The 18,819-nt window shown below is 33.3% G+C and overlaps 1 long non-coding RNA gene across 1 annotated transcript; it reads right to left on the bottom strand.

Annotated features, from left to right (window-relative positions):
• Positions 1 to 484: 484 nt before the first annotated feature.
• On the bottom strand, positions 485 to 3,825 carry LOC134240052 (uncharacterized). The gene is made up of 3 exons (XR_009986344.1): positions 3,189 to 3,825; positions 812 to 918; positions 485 to 611 (listed from the first exon to the last, which is right to left on the bottom strand). It is a non-coding gene; the product is annotated as an uncharacterized LOC134240052 (long non-coding RNA).
• Positions 3,826 to 18,819: the final 14,994 nt, after the last annotated feature.

The following is an 18,819-nucleotide window of genomic DNA, read 5'->3' on the forward strand; positions in this document are numbered from 1 at the left end:
CAAATTCAAATACACACAAACTATTTTTTTCATTAATGAACAGTAAAATGTAAAAAAAAAAAAAAACATTTGAAAATATTAATCATATTAGGCCATGCAAAATTAATTCCTTAGTTCTCAGGCCTGTTTTCAAGAAATATGATGAGGGAGGGAGGCAGTTTTTTTTTTTACTTTTTATTGCCCCCAAAACATGATGAGGCAGCTTTTTATATTGTACAAAACCTCAAAAAATGATAAGGGAGGTGATTTGTCAATGAGGCGCCCTTGGAAGAGATGAGGGAGGGCCTGAGAACCATGAAATTAATTTTCTTTGGCCTTTATATTGATTACTAGATACACTTATCATATAATCATTGTATATGTAAACACAATTTTTAAAGTTTTACATCTTTGTAAGGTGCAGTATTGCCACTCAGAATAACACTAATCTCCCCTGCTTCTCTTCTGTAGTAAGTGACTGTCCTTTGTTTATTAGCCTCTTCTAAAAGCACTTAAGATCCTTGGGAAAAGAATTGCTGTCTGATTAACATTATCCAAAGTACCGTCATGGAATCCACCGAAGTCTAATCTCTGCTTTTTGACAGCTTTAAATATCTTATTTTCCATTATTCCTAGAATAATAATTACAATATACATGTACATGTACTTATCATTCATCAATTTAGAATTCTTTAGTTTATGCTACATTATTATTAAGGTACTAAATGGTTATTTTGATTTTATAGATTACTTTACATGGAATATCAAGTTTATATAATGCAGTATTTTCATTAAAAATCTATAAATGGTTGCATGACATATATTCTCCAACCTTTGGAGTCTTATTAGTTGGTGGTGTTCAATGATGTTTTCTTGCTGTCTGTAATAAATAGTGTAACCTTTTCCTTCAAAACCATGATGCAGCCCATTGCATACATTCTGTGAAAATAAAATGGTCAAGTTTTTGAAAAGTTTTTCATTTTCAGTCGGGTGTCAAATCTGTAATCTGTAATCTGTTACAAATCTGTTTGCCTGTGACAAAATTTGTGCATCTCAGGCGGTTGAGAAACAGTTATTTCAAACACTGCCTTAACCATACCATCATACTTATTCATGCCTCATCGCACATAGGGGAGTGCACAGTAACTTAAACAGGTCTAGACGACAAGATTATCTGATGACACATCAGCTTAAATTTGCATGTAAATTGGCTATCAGTTTTCTTTACATAGTTTAAACAGCAGCACAAGGTGCACAATTATCATTTAACCCCTCAATCAAATATCAAAAGTATAAAGACATGCAAACGTCACAAGGTTTGTACAGTACGTATTGGAAGCAACTACAGTGGTACCTTATTTATCCGGACGCTCTGGTTCCTAGTCAAATTGTCCAGTTTTGTGAAGTGTCAAGATACCTGAATTACCAGTTAAACAAGACAAAATAACATTAAAAATTTCGTTCAGGTGAAAAATGGTCTGAATACTGAAGCATTCGGATAACTGGCGTCCAGATATCTGAAGGTTCACTGTATTTATCATCTAAAACTACAATTTTAAATGTAAACTAATCTTTCAATTTTGGCTGTATAAAGTACAAAAGAAGCTCTATTGTTTTTGGTGATGAAGTAAATAAAGTATGCAGAAAATCAACGAAAACCGTGTGTCGCTTCTGATTTGTATTAACAAATAGTAGACTGTCATGCTTGGGGACTCATTCAATTAATTGAAGAATGCTAGAGTAGAGACAAATACATTGTGCTGACAATTGCCTTTCATTAACGGTAGTGTACCCGAGCTCTTGAGAAAATGGAAATTCATCTTTTGCTTAATTAAAAGTATTCAACAGCTGCAATACTACAAGTATCTATGATTTTTCCTTTTATTCAGACTCAGAATACATTGTCATATAGGACTTGTAAAATACTTTTGACTGCATATATTTACATTTGCAAATGTTTTCCTTTATATAACACTACTGAAAGCAAGTGTTTTTATAACTGTATAAATACAGGTATGGGGTCAAGAGGTCATAGATGTTCGTATGGATAAAAGTTCGATGTAATTTCTCAGTGACATCATAAAGGGTTGACGCGGGTTCAGTGGATTACATATATGCCGTTGGGTTTGAAAAATAATGCATTTCACACGTTAAAAGTCACAATAAGGCAAATTTAAAGTATGAATAAGTCACAAATGTAAATGTAAGTAATAAGGTATCATTTTTTGAGTTGAGGATGTAATGAGATTTGATCAGGTGACCAACCCGTTTTACATCCCAATAAAACTCAAAAAATGATACCTTATCTCTTAAATAAAAAGCTTTACCAAGCTATTTTGAATAGATTAATAGCGAGTACAGCAAGGGTCGCAAAACGATGCACGTAACTGCGAGTTCTGATGACAATGCCTGGGCAAAGAGAAAATTCAGACTAGGCCTACTGCACATTCATTCCAAAGAATTTTTTACCGCAGTAATTTAGACCCACAATGCATCTCTTCATACACAAACTCTAAAGCAACATTCTCGCGAGAATAACAACAAAAGTTAAACAAATAATAAACTTGTCTTGATTTTATGAATTTATTTGTTTATTTCAGAAAGATAGTCATAAACTGATTGAAATCAGCCTTGTTCAGGCTTCGGTTTGCTAAAGCAACATACAAATGACGTCATATGACGTCAGAATCTAACAGACCCTTTTCCTATGACATATTTTGTCTAGGAGTTATTCCCCTTAGCCGCCATATTGTAGGGCAAAATTCCAAGATTCCTTCATTATTCAACCAAGTTCAATTTGTTATACTGGTAACTGAGGTAAAGATAATGCTATTTTTCTTATGAATATTATACATTTGTTATAGCATCTATTGATTCATAATTATAAGATTGTGAATATTTTTCCTCATATATTTCTTGAATGCATGTTTAAAATTGGTTGCTCAAAGAGGTAAATTCACTACTTTGCCCTACAAGATGGCAGCGAAGGGGAATAACTCTTAGGCAAAATATGTCACAGGAAAAGGGTCTATAATATATGCACCGAATGTCACATGCGGATTTACATGTCTAATCTAAATAAGTATATGCTTTCACCCTATTGGTCGCACCGTCAACATATTAAAGCTACATAGCTATTTCAGGCTACAAAATTAATTATCTTAATTAAGAAATTCAATTGTTCTGCAGTGTTCTGGACCTGATCTTACCTGGTCAAATGTAACTGTCCAAATGTAAATTATCTTCCCTCTCCAAGTCGAGTAAGCAGACAAAATCGGACTGCCATCCCTCTCTGAGAGTTTACTCTTGGACTCTGGTGGATTACCGTAGAATTGAAACTTCTGAGATAGATCACAACGGTGTCAGTAGGCGAGTACCATTTCGATAGAACGTCAACAAGGTCAATATACTAATCAACACGAGATATAGCTATATTTTTGCCCGAAAACTATGCCTAATCTGTTCTTGTAGAATCCTTTCAACCAATTTATGTCAATTCACACATATTTTTGCAATAAACATCACAGGATGCATCAAAATAACTTTGCAGCGTACAGCTAACCATGGAAGCTGCCATTTTTTTTACTAGCGCCACCTATGTAAAATTGCAAAGGGAGATAACTCATTTGAAGAATCTTGACAAATTCTAGATTTTAAATACCTTGTATCTTTTCAATACTTCGTTTGCACAAAAATATTAAAGTAAATTTTTATTAAGCCTTCCATGTTCACTTGAATTATGTATTAAGTTTTTGTACATCTTCTAGGGTTTAAAAGATATTCTTTTCTGAAATAGGCATTATTTGCACACTATCTATACAAAATTACACCTCAAGTACTTTATCCCTGGCTATATGAAAAAAGAAGAATTATAACAAAATCAACTGTTTATATTTATTTTAGACCCAAATGAATATATTAAACCTAATTTTATTGAATTTGAAGATGATCGATGAATCACCTTTTCTGTACTGTCTGCATGATTTTTACACGGAGCCGTACTTAAAAGTGATTGTGAAATTTTGGCATTAATACGACGGCGTATTCGTGCAAATTTACGACGGCGTATTCGTGCCATTTTAACAATGTAGAATTTTTTTTTAAATCGTTTGAACGATTTAAGAAAATGTTTGTACGATTGAATAAATTGTTTGTAAAATTTAATAAATCGTTTGTACAATTTAATAAATCGTTTTTACAATTTAATAAATCGTTTGTACAATTTTTTTGTTAAATCTTTTGTACAATCTGTACGTGATTTGCAACCAAATAGCTCGGTTCTGCCCACAACTAGATAGAACAGTCTATCGTTAAAATGATTTTGTTCTATGGACCCGGTTTAATGATAGAATTCGTTCCATGTATTCGTAATGTAGCAAAAGAAACATGGGCGATAACTCGTACTCACTATATTCAGTGCTTTTACTACGAACAATCTAGAGAATTCCGAATGTAAACATGGCAGGTAAATTTAAAGCGAGAGAAAAACGTTGAGAAAGTTAACTGAATTTTCGTCTTTAGATGGATTATTTTCTGGGATAAATGATATAAGCAATCTCAAAAAGGTTTGTTTTGATTTATTTGGTAGTTATTTCCAGTGCAAATCCTTTTATATTCTTAAAAATCGTTTCGGAGCAGATCCGCTCCGATTTGCTACATTGCATGTATATGGGGCGTTTTCTAACTGTGGTGAGGGCTTGTACCGAGACACAGTTAGATCATTCTAACTAGCCCACAACTACCCCACAGTTGTACACCGCACAGCATATTCCGGCGGACCGGTGCTTGTTAGCTGCCTGTTTCCTTTTCTCTGTTTTACACTGCATTGACTGTTGATTTTCATCTGTATCAGGTTGCGTTTCAATCTAAATGTCAAGAAAAAAATTATTTCCCAATTAGATTCTTTGGTATTCAATCGTATCTAAGTTCGAAAACATTTATTTTGAAAGAAATATTTACGATGAGATGGGTAAAAATGGATTGACAAGAGAGAACAGAGAGATTAAAGGAGAAAGAAAAAGGAATATTTCATCTATTTCCTGATTGATATTCTTAACATGCAATCTCTGTAAGCACCAAAAAATCGGAAACGACATGTCTCGAATTTTGATGAAATTTTCACCATAGGTGTGTCTTGGTACAAAACTAGTAAATATGGTGTCGGAAGTTCCACACGTGCACTTGGTTGCCATGGAGACGGATCCATTGAATTCGGCCATTTTTGGCCCATTTTGACTAAATGAAAACATGAAAATTGAGGAAATGTAAATAAGTATTTATCGGTATCTAATGCACTCTAACAAAAATCATTGGTTCATTTGATAACATGACCTTTTAAGGTACAGAGAGCATATAATCGTTTATTCTAGAAATATTCTTCCTATAAGAAAAAGGTCATGCAAATTGAAATGGTTTCTAAAAATTTGAAAAATGGGAAAATTGGAATTTTTTTTAGATCTTTGAGGCTAAATAAGAAAAAATTGTCCGCGGAAATTTCTCAAATTTTATATTATACTTAGGAATAAGTAGTGTCATCTCATGAAAAAAAACATAAGTGGGCTTTTGCTCCTATTTTTAGTTACATGTATCTATAATTAGACATATTTTAGAAAAATGTGAGAAATCAAATTTTGGCAAAGTTTTAAATGTCATTACTGCATAATTAGAACGTATGTTGTAAAATTTAAAATATTAATGACAAGAGCTGGACACCACTAGCAGGTATGGACAACGGTTGAGGGGAATTCCCATTTCTATTTTTAGTATCAGGTGGCTAAATATAGATATGTATCTGAATATTAGGAAAAATGTCATTTTTGGCTCACCTGAGCTGAAAGCTCAAGTGAGCTTTTCTGATCACAATTTGTCCGGCGTCCGTCTGTCTGTAAACTTTTCACATTTTCGACTTATTCTCAAGAACCGCTGGGCCAAATTCAACCAAACTTGCCACAAAGTATCCTTGGGTGAAGGGGATTCAAGTTTGTTCAAATGAAGGGCCAGGCCCTCATTCAAAGGAATATAATTGGGAATTAATGAAAATTTGGTGGCATATTTTAAAAATCTTCTCAAGAACCACTATGCCAGGAAAGATGAAACTTATGAGGAAACATCCTCAGGTAGTGTAGACTCAAGTTTGTTCAAATCATGACCCCCGGGGGTAGGGCGGGGCCAAAATGGCCGACCAAAGTTTCACATAGAAATATGTAGGAAAATTCTTAAAAATATCCTTCTCAAAAATGACCAATTTAAGCCATAATTCATCATATTTATACGGAAGCATGTTCAGGTAGTGTAGATTCAAGTTTGTTCAAATCATGACCCCATTGGGTTGGTCGGGGCCAAAATGGCCGACCAAAGTTTTACATAGAAATATATTGGAAAATTCTTTAAAAAATCTTCTTCTCCAGAACGCAGTACAGTTAAGGCAACATTTTCTATAAAAACTCACGGAATCCGATACATATAATGTTTAACAGTTTTATTTTTGAGAAAGACACTAGTTAAAATAGCTATTTCTTATCTTGAAGAGTATGTCCATCGCTTTTCACATCGGTATTTTTTGACATCATGTGACCCCCTGAAGTCACGTGGGCTCCGATTTTAGGTCAAGAAATGAGATGTCAAATTTAACCAAAAAGTGCAAGGGCAAGAAATGAGATGTCAAATTTAACCAAAAAGTGCAAGGGCAAGGCAAACAAAAAATTAACTGCAACATGTTTTATGTTGTCACTATGTATCTATACTTTCTCAAAAGTGATGCTCATTCAGTTAGATTTTCGATATAATGAAGTTATTCAGCTAAAACAGACAGTAATGTATGAAAAATAGAATATTTTCCTAATTTCATCGCGAATTATAAATTAACTAAAGGATTACAGAGAAATGAGCATCAGGAAAAATCAGGAAATACCATTATTGGAAGTAATTTGTGTTTTAAAAAAAGAAATAAAAAAAATGCATTGAAACATTATTTTAACATAGAATGCATATACATGTTTTCAATTCTTCTGAATGAAATGAAAACATCTCATTTAATTTAGTTTAAATTTTTGTTACTGATGACCTCCATTTTTACACATATTGTCTAAAAAAAATGAGCTAATTGACAGGAACTCAGTACATATTAAGTGCAATTAATTTTTAATAATTCTAAAAAGTGAGCAACTATGTATTGGGGGGGGGGGGGGGTTACACACAAGGCACTGTATTACAGTTTTCACTGACTGTGATATGATGGGAAATGAACATGAGCACACTCGGGTTTTTTAAGTTAACAAAAGCATGTCTACATATTGTAGATCTACACATGTACCTACATATGCGTATACATACCTGGAGCCCGTTTCATCAAAAGTCGTACGCCCAGTCGTAGCGCTACGCCGGTGTAAAGTCAGGACTAGCACGAAGAGTTGCGTTTCATTAAAGAGCGTATCGTTACACCTGACTAAATTTAGGCCGAAATTCTACGTCTACTCATGGGTAGGCGTAAGTTGGGGCGTAAAGTTTAAATTAAGTAATTTAACTAGTTTTAAAACAAGTAAGCGAATTCTAATGAAAAATTTTGGTTCTAAGCAGTCTCTTAAATACAAACATTGTATTATTTAATTTTACGTACTATAAAGAGGGGAGGGGGGGGGGTGCGGGGGGTTGTTACATCTACTTGGGTGCGTAGTTGATTGGATTAATAATATACTAAATAAATTTTTTCGTAAATGAAGAGATTGTCTTAAAACACATTTCTTCGACCACCATTTCTTACGTTTTGACAAAGCATTCACACACATTTGATTATTGTATTGTATGTATAAGTAATTGTAAATCGACTATACATATATAACTATGATACAATATGTTTATTCACCAATCAAGGGCCCACGGTGGGCATGGACAAATTATTACAATATGACTGATAACATTGATTACAATTTTGTATATAGGTGTATAATGTAACATTTCTTGTCATTAAGTTTAACATTGAGAAGTGCATCACCACACTGTATCAAAAGTATAGAAAACCATAGGATGATAAAAAGAAAACACAATTAAATGAAAATGATAAATATAAGATAAATTTTAAAAAATCTTGTAATAATGGCAGTACTCTGATAGTAAATCTTGAATACAAAGGGCACCAGGGGATGATACCTCTACATATTTATACCCCCGCCTGAAAAGCGGGAGGGTATATAGTAATCGGAATGTCCGTCTGTTACGCTTTGGGGTGCCATTGTGTCTTATTTTACTTTTTGGTCCGACTCATATTTTGGGTTTACCATAACAAAACATGGACACTGCCATTTTATTCACATGGGAGGCGGGCGATCCATTAAAATCATCTCTTTTGAAGAAAATAATCGTAAAAATATATTTTTGGGGGGGAAAAAATCTGTCTCAAAAACACAGTCATCCTCTTTCTGGTAATTTTCTACATTTAACTTAACGAAAAAATAATTAACCTTAAAACCAGAAAGGTTTTTTTCATGTTCGAAGAGTCCATTTTTTATTTACTCCTCGTCCACAAGCGTGGATTTCGAAAGGACCGGAGAGAGAGTTCAGAACCTCCCGAATTTTCAGAATAATGAACATTTAATGTACAGAGTTAGGGGCGAGGGTAATTATTCTTCTAGGTACATGTGTATCTGAGACAAGTGAAGTCACTGAGAACAAAGTCAAAAGCCGGGGAAAGAGGTCTCATAGACAATAAGAAATTTTTAAATTGCGAAAATATTATTACTTTTATTATGTCGATGTAAGACGGACATAATTACACAGATAAGTTCAAGGAATGATTTATTCCTAAAAAAATTTTTTTCTCAGACAAACATTGATGCAGAAGACATCTTTATTTTTCATGATTTCGTCTAAAAAAATAAATTTTACATACTACAGCATAATCTGAGCATAATCTAATATAAATCACATGTTAGAGAGCAGTATATATATATTTTTGATTTCCTGCATAACTTAAATTATAATGAAAAACAAAATAAAGACTAAGTGTAACTTAATTTCTAAGAGAGAGGCCATGCAAGCAGAGACTTTCTGTAAGAATATCTTTGTAGTCATTTCTCTCTCTCTCTCTATTTCTTGACTTAAAATGTGTACATATGTAAACTGCATTTTTATACATTATTTTTGCTTTCAATTAAGTATACATATCTTGTAAAAAATAATGTTTTAAAATCGTATTCTGTCTCAAACTTATTAGTATTTTATCAGTAGAGTCAGTAATTATCGAATCATGAAATGATTATCAAAGGCGAAGTCATTAACCTGTATCAATTTCGGGAAGAGGGGGGGGGGGTGCTGTATATAATTAAATTCCAAAATAAACAATTTAGCTTTTAATCAAATTCTGAAATACATGTACGATCTTTTTCTTACTTTCAATTTAGAAGACTTTTGTTACTGAAATATTGTAAAAACCTAAAATCGATTTCTTATAATGTACATATCTCCTACATGACCCTATAAATCCTTGCATGTTTCAATCAGTGCAAGTATTTATAATTCTATAATTTGTGTTATTCTACGTGCTAGAATTATATACATGTTTGTACGCAGTGGACAATGTTTATATTTTTGCGCCTGCGCAATGCAACGTTGTCAAGGACTTAGTCCTGCGACTAAGCGTATCGTTTACGACTAGACTTACGCCACTTGGTGAAACGCAAATTACACCTGACTAAATTTTGGCGTAAGTCCCGGAAGTACACCTAAGTTTAGGCTTAAATCTACGACCTTTGATGAAACGGGCCCCTGGCCTGGAATTTCAGTGCAGTGATGGATCTACGAAGCTGTTGCAAATCGTCTCAGTTTTCTGCTTTTTTCCGAAATAATGTCCTCATATTCTCGTAAAAGGAAGAAGCAATGCCTTGTCTCTTATTTTATCCCTGTTTTCTTTAAAGATTGTGTGGTTATTGCATTTAAATCCACTGCAAATTTCAGCTGATATCGCCACGTTTTTAGATGAAAACAACATTCCGTGTCACCGAGTGCAAGCGCTTGGCTGAAGCCCAATGCAGACATACGACACATTAAAAAGAGAATTATTTTAAAGACATGCTATTATATATACGAGAAAATTACTAATTATTTTCTATTTCAACATGAAGATATTGCTGTTTATTACAAATTCTTGCAAATACCGGTAAATTGTTATTTTGAGCACCATTTCCTTATATGGATCAATCAGGGCGTAGCAACTGTCATGACGTCAGACCTCATTATGACTTCATTACCATATATTTTTCATGTGCTGCCTTAACTGTACTGCGAATGACAAAGCCATAATTCATCATATGTAAATATAGAAACAAGCTCAGGTAGTGTAGTTTCAAGTTTGTTCAAATCATGAAAAATCTTCTTCTCAAGAATAACAAAACCATGATTGGTCATATTTATATGGAAGCATCCTCAGATAGTATAGATACAAGTTTGTTCAAATCATGACCCCCGGGGGTAGGGCGGGGCCATAATGGCCGATCAAAGTTTTACAGAGAAATATATCAAAAAATTCTTTAAAAATCATCTTCTCAAGAATAGTAAAGCCATGATTGGTCATGGGACTTCATTTGGATTAATCTCTTCAATAATAAACCAATTTTCTATTTTTCTTAGCCACGTTGCTTAGGTGAGCGATGTGGCCCATGGGCCTCTTGTTGTAGTAATTGGAAGCTTCATATAAAAAGTCCTAATAAATATTAAGCTTTCTACAATATGCTTTCAGAATGTACATGTGTTTGTTCAAAAATTGCTACAATATTGAGGATGGACTCTTGTTTCATTTTAAGGCAACAATGGTGTAAAAATAGATTACTCGAATAATTTGAGAAAATGTAGATTATTGCACCTTTTCAGGCAATTTTTAGATGAAGTTGCTGCATAATTGGGAAATATTTTGTTAAATTTTAGATGTTAATGGCAACATCTGGACACCACTAGTTGACATGGATAATTGCTGAGGGGAATTCCAATTTCTATTTTAGCATCAGGTGGCTAAATATAAGTATGTCTCTGAATATTAGGAAAAATGGCATTTTTGTTCTAATTGGAAGCTTCATATAAGAAGTCCTAACAAATATAAAGCTTTCTACAATATGGTTTCAGAATATACATGTGATTGTACAATTATTGCCACAATATTGGGCTAATTGTATTCGGCGCGTCGGCGCGCTCGCGCAACAAATTTTGTTTTATAAATTTATCGATTACTCAACATCGGGCTCAATATCCTTTACCAATCAAAGTACTGAAAGTACTGCTAGGTGTTGATTTTAAGGGGTCCCGACCCTCTGCTATAAATTTCACTTTAGAAAATTTAAAATTTGTAGTATTGATTTTCATAAACAACAATAACATTAGAGCATCATGGAAAATAGTTTGAAGCATGAAGCGCTGCTTATTTTCTCAGAAATGATTTTTATGTCAGATCATGATATGAAGAAATCGAATACAGAGAATAGAAAGATTAACGATATATTATCACAACATTTAATTTAATATATGAGGTGCATATGAAAATAACACTTAGTATCATACCTATGAAAATCATGTTAGAAAACATCATGAAGCGATGCTTCCTAAGTCAGAAAATTACAATGTTGTATTTGGTTGTAAGAAAAAAATACATCTGTGAGGAAGAGTTATCTTTCTTCTAAATATTTCTTCATGTGAAAAAAAATCATACTAATAAATTTGCTGTGTTAAGTACTTGAAACATTTAACCATTTTTAAAATTGTCCTTAAAAAGATATAACTTATTCAATTTATCAGACTTTTAATGTTGTTTTTAAATGTTTTATTGTTAAATATAATAAAACAATTTCTGTGAAATTGGCAAAAGAAATAGAAAGTATTCTTCCCATAATATGTAAGGTTTCATCGAATTGACTACTCAGTGGTCGCAGTTAGGAAACTCTGATTAAGAAAACTGTGATTAGTATTCATAGTTTGTACTGTGAAAGTTATTTCTCTTATCAGAGGGTCGCTGCCCCTTAATGACGGTTTCAATAAAATTTAATGTTTCACACTTTGTTCACAACTTTTTCAAATTATGTTAATTTATGCTTCATGAGGAAATTTGCTAGAATTAAATAAAAACAGAAAATGACACAATTATACAGAGTCAAAAAGGTAAGGTTTGTTTTGATCTCAACATAAGCTTAGAATGATATACCAAAAAGTGTAAGACTTTTTTCTCTGTTCAATTTCTTTCAATAAATAATTAAGGTATTTTTCTGACTAAAAGTTTGTTAAAAAGGGCTATTGATAGCAAATTCATATCTGTAACCAAAGTCTCTCCCCATCCTCAGACATCTATTATAATAAAGACAAATTAATTCTTAGTAGTACTTTAGAAGTACTTTTATTCTAAAACGTAACAAGGAATACTTTTAAACAGCGATCAGTTCCACTGTATGGCATCTTATAAATGAAAATCAAGTCTTTAATACATAAGGATTTTATACTACTACTTTTTTACTTTTATAGTCTAGGGTCATAACGTAATACCGGTAAATTTTAATTTGATAAATTGGCAATAGAAGCAAATTGAAAGGGGGGGGGGTGAAAGAAAAAAAATCAAATCTGAAAAATCTTCAATCTTATCAAGCAAAAAAAAATGTATCGATTGTCCATACACGAAAATCCAATTTCGGGGAGGAGGGGGGGGGACTTCTTTCAATACAAATTTTTGTTTTGTCAAACACTACAGTTACTATACTTACCCCTCTTAGACTACACTGAAATGTGCCTATTAAAAGTGGGAGCTAAACCTACGCCCAAATGTTTAATATGATGTCTATCTGTGTAAGCCCCCTCCCTCGGTTCCCAGGCATATGTGTTAAACATAAAATAAATTTATTAAAACCAAAGCACGTAATATCTTTAAATGCTATAGTAAAAGTTTGGAGATATTATGTATAAGAAAGAGAGAGAGAGAGAGGCCAAGTCCAAAATTCGGGTATATTTCGGATTTACTCTTGCACGAAACGTGGTAAGGCACATGGATCAAAGGGGATCTGGATCCCTGGGAAATTTAAATTTATTAAAACTGACATAGTAAAATAACTAAAGCGATGCCTTAGACCTCTTCCCTTGCGATTTGAGCCACCACCTCCAAGGTAAAAATTTCTGGATCCACCTAACAAAGGAATGCAATCGGGCTCGGGCTGTCGACTTCAATATAAGCGATAACACTTAAACTTAAAGAAAAATCGCAGTCATTTGAATGTTTTAATTCAGGGAGAAAATACTTTAGTGATATTGGGATGAGATGGACGCGCTGGTGCGCCGACGCGCCGAATACAATAAGCCCAATATTGAGGATAAACTCTTGTTTTGTTTCATATCAGCAATGGTCTAAAAAGAAGATTATTCAAATAATTGAGAAAATGTAGATTATTGCGCCTTTTCAAATACATTTTAGATGTAATTGCTGCATAATGAGGAACTATTTTGTAAAATTTTAGATGTTAATGGCAAGATCGGGAGACCACTAGCTGGCCAGGTATGGATAATGTTTGAGGGGAATTCCCATTTCTATTTTAGTTCCAGGTGGATAAATATAGATATGTCTGAATACTAGGAAAAATGACATTTTTCTTCTAATTGGAAGCGCCCCGTGGGGATCCGGGTTAGAATAGGTCCTCAGTACCCCTTGCTTGTCGTAAAAGGCGACTAAATGGGGCGGTCCTTCGGATGAGACCGTATAAACCGAGGCCCCGTGTCACAGCAGGTGTGGCACGATAAAGATCCCTCCCTGCTCAAAGGCCATAAGTGCCGAGCATAGGCCTAAATTTGCAGCCCTTCACCGGCAATGGTGACGTCTCCACATCAGTGAAATATTCTGGAGAGGAACGTTAAACAGTATACATCAATCAATCTAATTGGAAGCTTCATATAAAAAGTCCAAAAAAATATAAAGCTTTCTACCACATGCTTTCAGAATGCACGTGTTTGTACAATAAATGTTACAATATTGAGGATGGACTCTTTGTTTCATTTTATAGCAACAATGGTCTAAACATAGATTACTCAAATAATTGAGAAAATGTAGATAATTGCGCCTTTTTTAGGCATTTTGTAGATGCCATTGCTGCTTAATTAGGAAGTACATTGTAAAATTTGAGATGTTAATGACAGTAGCTGGACACCATTAGTCGATGTGGACAATGGTTGAGGGGGTTTCCCAATTCTATTTTTAGTATCACATGGCGAAATATAGATTTGTCTCTAAATAATAGGAAAAATGGCAATTTTTTGCTTATTTGAATCTTCCTAGAAAATGTCTTAAATATAAAGCTTTCTACAATATGCCTTCCAAATGAACACCTGTGTGTACAGGAATAACTACAATGTTTAGGACTGATTTTTTTTTTTATACCAACAATGGTCTGAAAAGATTCCTAGAATAATCGAGAAAATATGGGTTATTGTACCTTTTCAGGCAATGTTGGAAAGCAAAATCAATGTTATACCCGGTAGACGTTGTGTGATTGACAAATACTTCCAAACTATTTAGTGAAATGCATACTATCTGAACGGGGGCCCTCTTTTCTATTTATAGGACATCCACTTATATGTAGCAATTTTTCAGCAAAAGAAGAAAAATGACAAAGGATTAAAGGAGCTTAATTGATATCATATTTACTGTATTCAATATTTCATGAGTATAATCAAGTTTTCCTAGTAAAATAATCATGTGACTGATAAGTATAAAATATATGTAATATCGGTAGTTACCGTTAACTAACAAGCATAAAACTTCCAGTTCTATTTATAGAAACAAAGAACAAGGTACAGTTTCAATACAAAATATTTAAAGCCCTATATTTTTCTAAAATATGAAAGTAATATAGGAAATCAAAATTCACAGAAATGAGTCATTTTGAGGCTTTTCTGCATTAAACTTAAAAGTGTACCAAATTAATGACGTCATATATCCCGAACGACCCTCTTTCGTGTCATATTCTTTCATGATCTATCATATTCATCTACTCAATGATTGTTAAAGCAAATTTCACAACTTTTTAAGAACATTAAATTTTTAGGGCACAATAGCTTAAACCGTACCCTCTTATAAAAGAGACCAGAGGGCATCAACATTCATGAGAGTAACCCTGTAACAGATCAGTAAAATGGCATTTTAACAAGGTCTTGTTATTAGAGATTATATCCCCTAGTATCAAATCTTGTTTCAAGAGAAGATCCCTACGTTTGGTACATGTATTAACAAAAATCCTTAGATACTCTGTGACAATTTTGACAAAAAATGACAAAAGATTCTTGAAATATAGTGACTATCAAAAAAAATGCAGACCACAGAAACTGCCATATAGAATACGCTCTTGAATATTCGTAAAAATATTAAAAGTCTTTGGACAAAATAAACTTGTAGATGAACATAAAGGTACATTGTCAAAGACTTTAGAATTAGGACAATCAGGAATTATTTTACAGAACAATTGAAAAAAATTTTGAAGTTTTCCTATAAATGGCCAAAATATATTTCGCCATGTGATACTAAAAAATAGTAATAGGAACCCCCCCTCAAACTTTGTCCACACTAGCTAGTTGTGGCCAGCTACTGCCATTAACATCTAAAATTTTACAAATATACTTCTTAATTATGCAGCTACTGACATCTAAAATGTGCAATAATCTACATTTTCTCGATTATTTCAGGAATCTGTTTTTAGACCATTGTTGTTTTAAAAAGAAACAAGAGTTCATCCTCAATATTGTAGCAATGATTTTACAAACAAGTGTTCATTCTGTAGGCATATTGTAGAAATCATTATACATATATTTATAAAGACATTTTGTACGAAGATTCAAATTAGCATAAAACTAGAATTTTTCTCTAATATTTAGAGTACTTCATATCAATAAACCGCCACGTGATACTAAAAAAAGATATGGGAAACCCCCTCAACCATTGTCCACACCTGCTTAAGGTGTCAAGCTATTGTCATTAACATCTCAAATTTTACAATATACTTCCTAAGTAATCAGCAATCGGGTACATGTAAAGTGCGAAACGTTACGAAATAGAAACTAAACGAACTGAAACGAAACTAAATCTGCCGAAACGAAACTAAATCTACCGAAACTAAACGAAACCTACCGAAACGAAACGAAATCAAGACGAAACGAAACGAAATCAAAACGAAACCTGCCGAAACGAAACGAAACAAAACTTTCAGAATTCTTTCAAATCAAGCTTATATACTTGTAGTTATATAGAATGTGTAACTGCATATGGTCTATTTTTACTTCATATGAAATATATGTTCAAGCACCACAGGCAATTGTTTCGCTTCAAGCTCAATCATAGGCGTCAACAAAAAGGTCAACCCCAATTTTCAATGCCTATATTATGTATATGTTTGCAAAAAAAGTGGGGGGGGGGGGGGAGGTTAGCCCCCCCCCCCCCCATTTGCGACGCCTATGTCATTTTTGTTGATATTAAACTGAATAATTTACCCTACTTAAAAATGACATAGTTCGCTTCAAGAGACTTTTTTACTTGTCAGTTAAATCGTTTTATAAGTCTCTGGCCGAGCCTCTTTATTGCAAACAACTTGTTTCTTCTTTTAAAATTACCTCGATAAAAATAGGACCGTATGTATGTAGAAAGGATACACAAGTTACATGTATAATTGAACGATAAAACCAGACTCCTCGGAATGGAATACTAAATACTCTTAGTCTCTGATTTATCCTTTGTTTTAAGACATTCGCAATACAACAGTACAGTGACTTTTTTTTGACCCGTACATAAACGAGCCTTTGTAAACATGTAACACATCAATTTTGATAGATAAGTTGTATCTAGATAAATAAGGACTGAAAATAAGAGTAAGATATAAAAATTAGAAAATACTGAACATATTGAAATTATACATACATAGTACGCTCGTGCATATTTGCAGCTGACAAACATGTAAATGCATCATTATGATTAGACTGCTCAAGAAGGGAACATAATTTATCGGTATTTAAATTTTATATTAACAAGTGCTTGAACTATATAAATTTTATTTGAAGTAGAAAAAAAGTCCACATGCAGTTACACATATATAATTATATACATGTACCTTGTTTTGAAAGAAAAAAAAAACATTTTGATAGTTTTGTTTCGTTTAGTTTCGGCAAGTTTCGTTTTGATTCCTCTTGATTTCGTTTTGTTTCGGTAGATTTCGTTTCGTTTCGGCAGGTTTCGTTTCGTTTCGCACTGTACTGGTACCCATCAGCAATCACATCTTTAAAGTGCTTAAAAAGGTGCAGTAATCTACATTTTCTCCATTATTAAAATAATCTATTTTTAGACCATTGTTGATATGATTATTGTACAAACACATGTGCATTCTGAAAGCATATTGTAGAAAGCTTAATATTTGTTAGGACTTCTTATATGAAGCTTCCAATTGGAACAAAAATGCCATTTTTCCTAATATTGAGACCTTTCTATATTTAGCCACCTGATACTAAAAAAAGAAAGGGGAATTCCTCTCAACAATTATCCATACCAGCTAGTGGTATCCAGATCTTGTCATTACCATCTAAAATTTTACAAAATATTTCCTAATTATGCAGCAACTACATCTAAAAGTGCCTGATAAGGTGCAATAATCTATATTTTCTCAATTATTCGAGTAATCTAACCGGTCACGGTAGCCTAGTGGTAGAGCGTTCGCTTCGTGATCGGGAGGCCCGGGTTCGATTCTCGATCGCTACGCCGCGTCATACCTAAGACGTAAACATAGGTAGTGACTGTTCCCTCGCCAAGCGCTCGGCACTAGAAGTGAAAGTCACAGGTCTTTCGGAAATGACCTTAAAAACGTAGGTCCCATGTCAAGGTAGACGTTGGCACGATAAAGAACCCTCACTGCTCAATGGCCCTGAGTGCCGAGTATAGGTCTATTTGAAGCCCTTCACCGGCATCGGTGACGTCTCCATATGAGTGAAAAATTCTCAAGAGGGACGTTAAACAATATACAATCAATCAATCGAGTAGTCTATTTTTAGACCATTGTTGCCATAAAAGCAAAACAAGAGTCCATCCTCAATATTATAGCACTTTTTGAACATGTACATTCTGAAAGCATATTGTAGAAAGCTTAATATTTGTTAGGACTTTTTATATGAAGCTTCCAATTAGAACAAAAATGCCATTTTTCCTAATATTCAGAGACATATCTATATTTAGCCACCTAATATGTAAAAAAAAGAAATGAAAATTAACCTCAACCTTTGTCCATACCAGCTAGTGGTGTCAAACTCTTGTCATTAAAATTTGAAGTTTTACAACATACGTTCTAATTATGCAGTAATTACAATTACAACTTTGGCAAAATTTGATTTTTCACATTTTTCTAAAATATATCTATTTATAGATACATGTTACTAAAAATAGAAGCAAAAGCCCAATTATGTTTTTTCATGCGATGACACTACTTTTTCCCAAGTATAATTACACAAATAAGATTTGGGAAATTTTCGCGGAATATTTTTCTATTCAGCCTCAAAGATCTCAAAAAAATCCAACTTCCCCATTTTTAAAATTTTAAGAAACTAGGTCAATTTGCATGACCTTTTTCTTACAGGAAGAATATTTCTAGAATAAACGATTATATGCTCTGTGTATCGTAAAAGGTCATGTTATCAAATGATCCAATGATTTTTGTTAGAGTATATTAGATACCGATAAATATTCATTTACATTTCCTCAATTTTCATGTTTTAATTTAGTCAAAATGGGCCAAAAATGGCCGAATTCAATGGATCGTCTCCATGGCACCAAGTGCACGTGTGGAACTTCCGACATCATATTTA

Source organism: Saccostrea cucullata, unplaced genomic scaffold, assembly GCF_032062105.1.
Source record: "Saccostrea cucullata isolate Sc308-1 unplaced genomic scaffold, CSIRO_AGI_Scuc_v1 ctg2075, whole genome shotgun sequence".
Classification (NCBI taxonomy): Eukaryota; Metazoa; Mollusca; class Bivalvia; order Ostreida; family Ostreidae; genus Saccostrea; species Saccostrea cuccullata.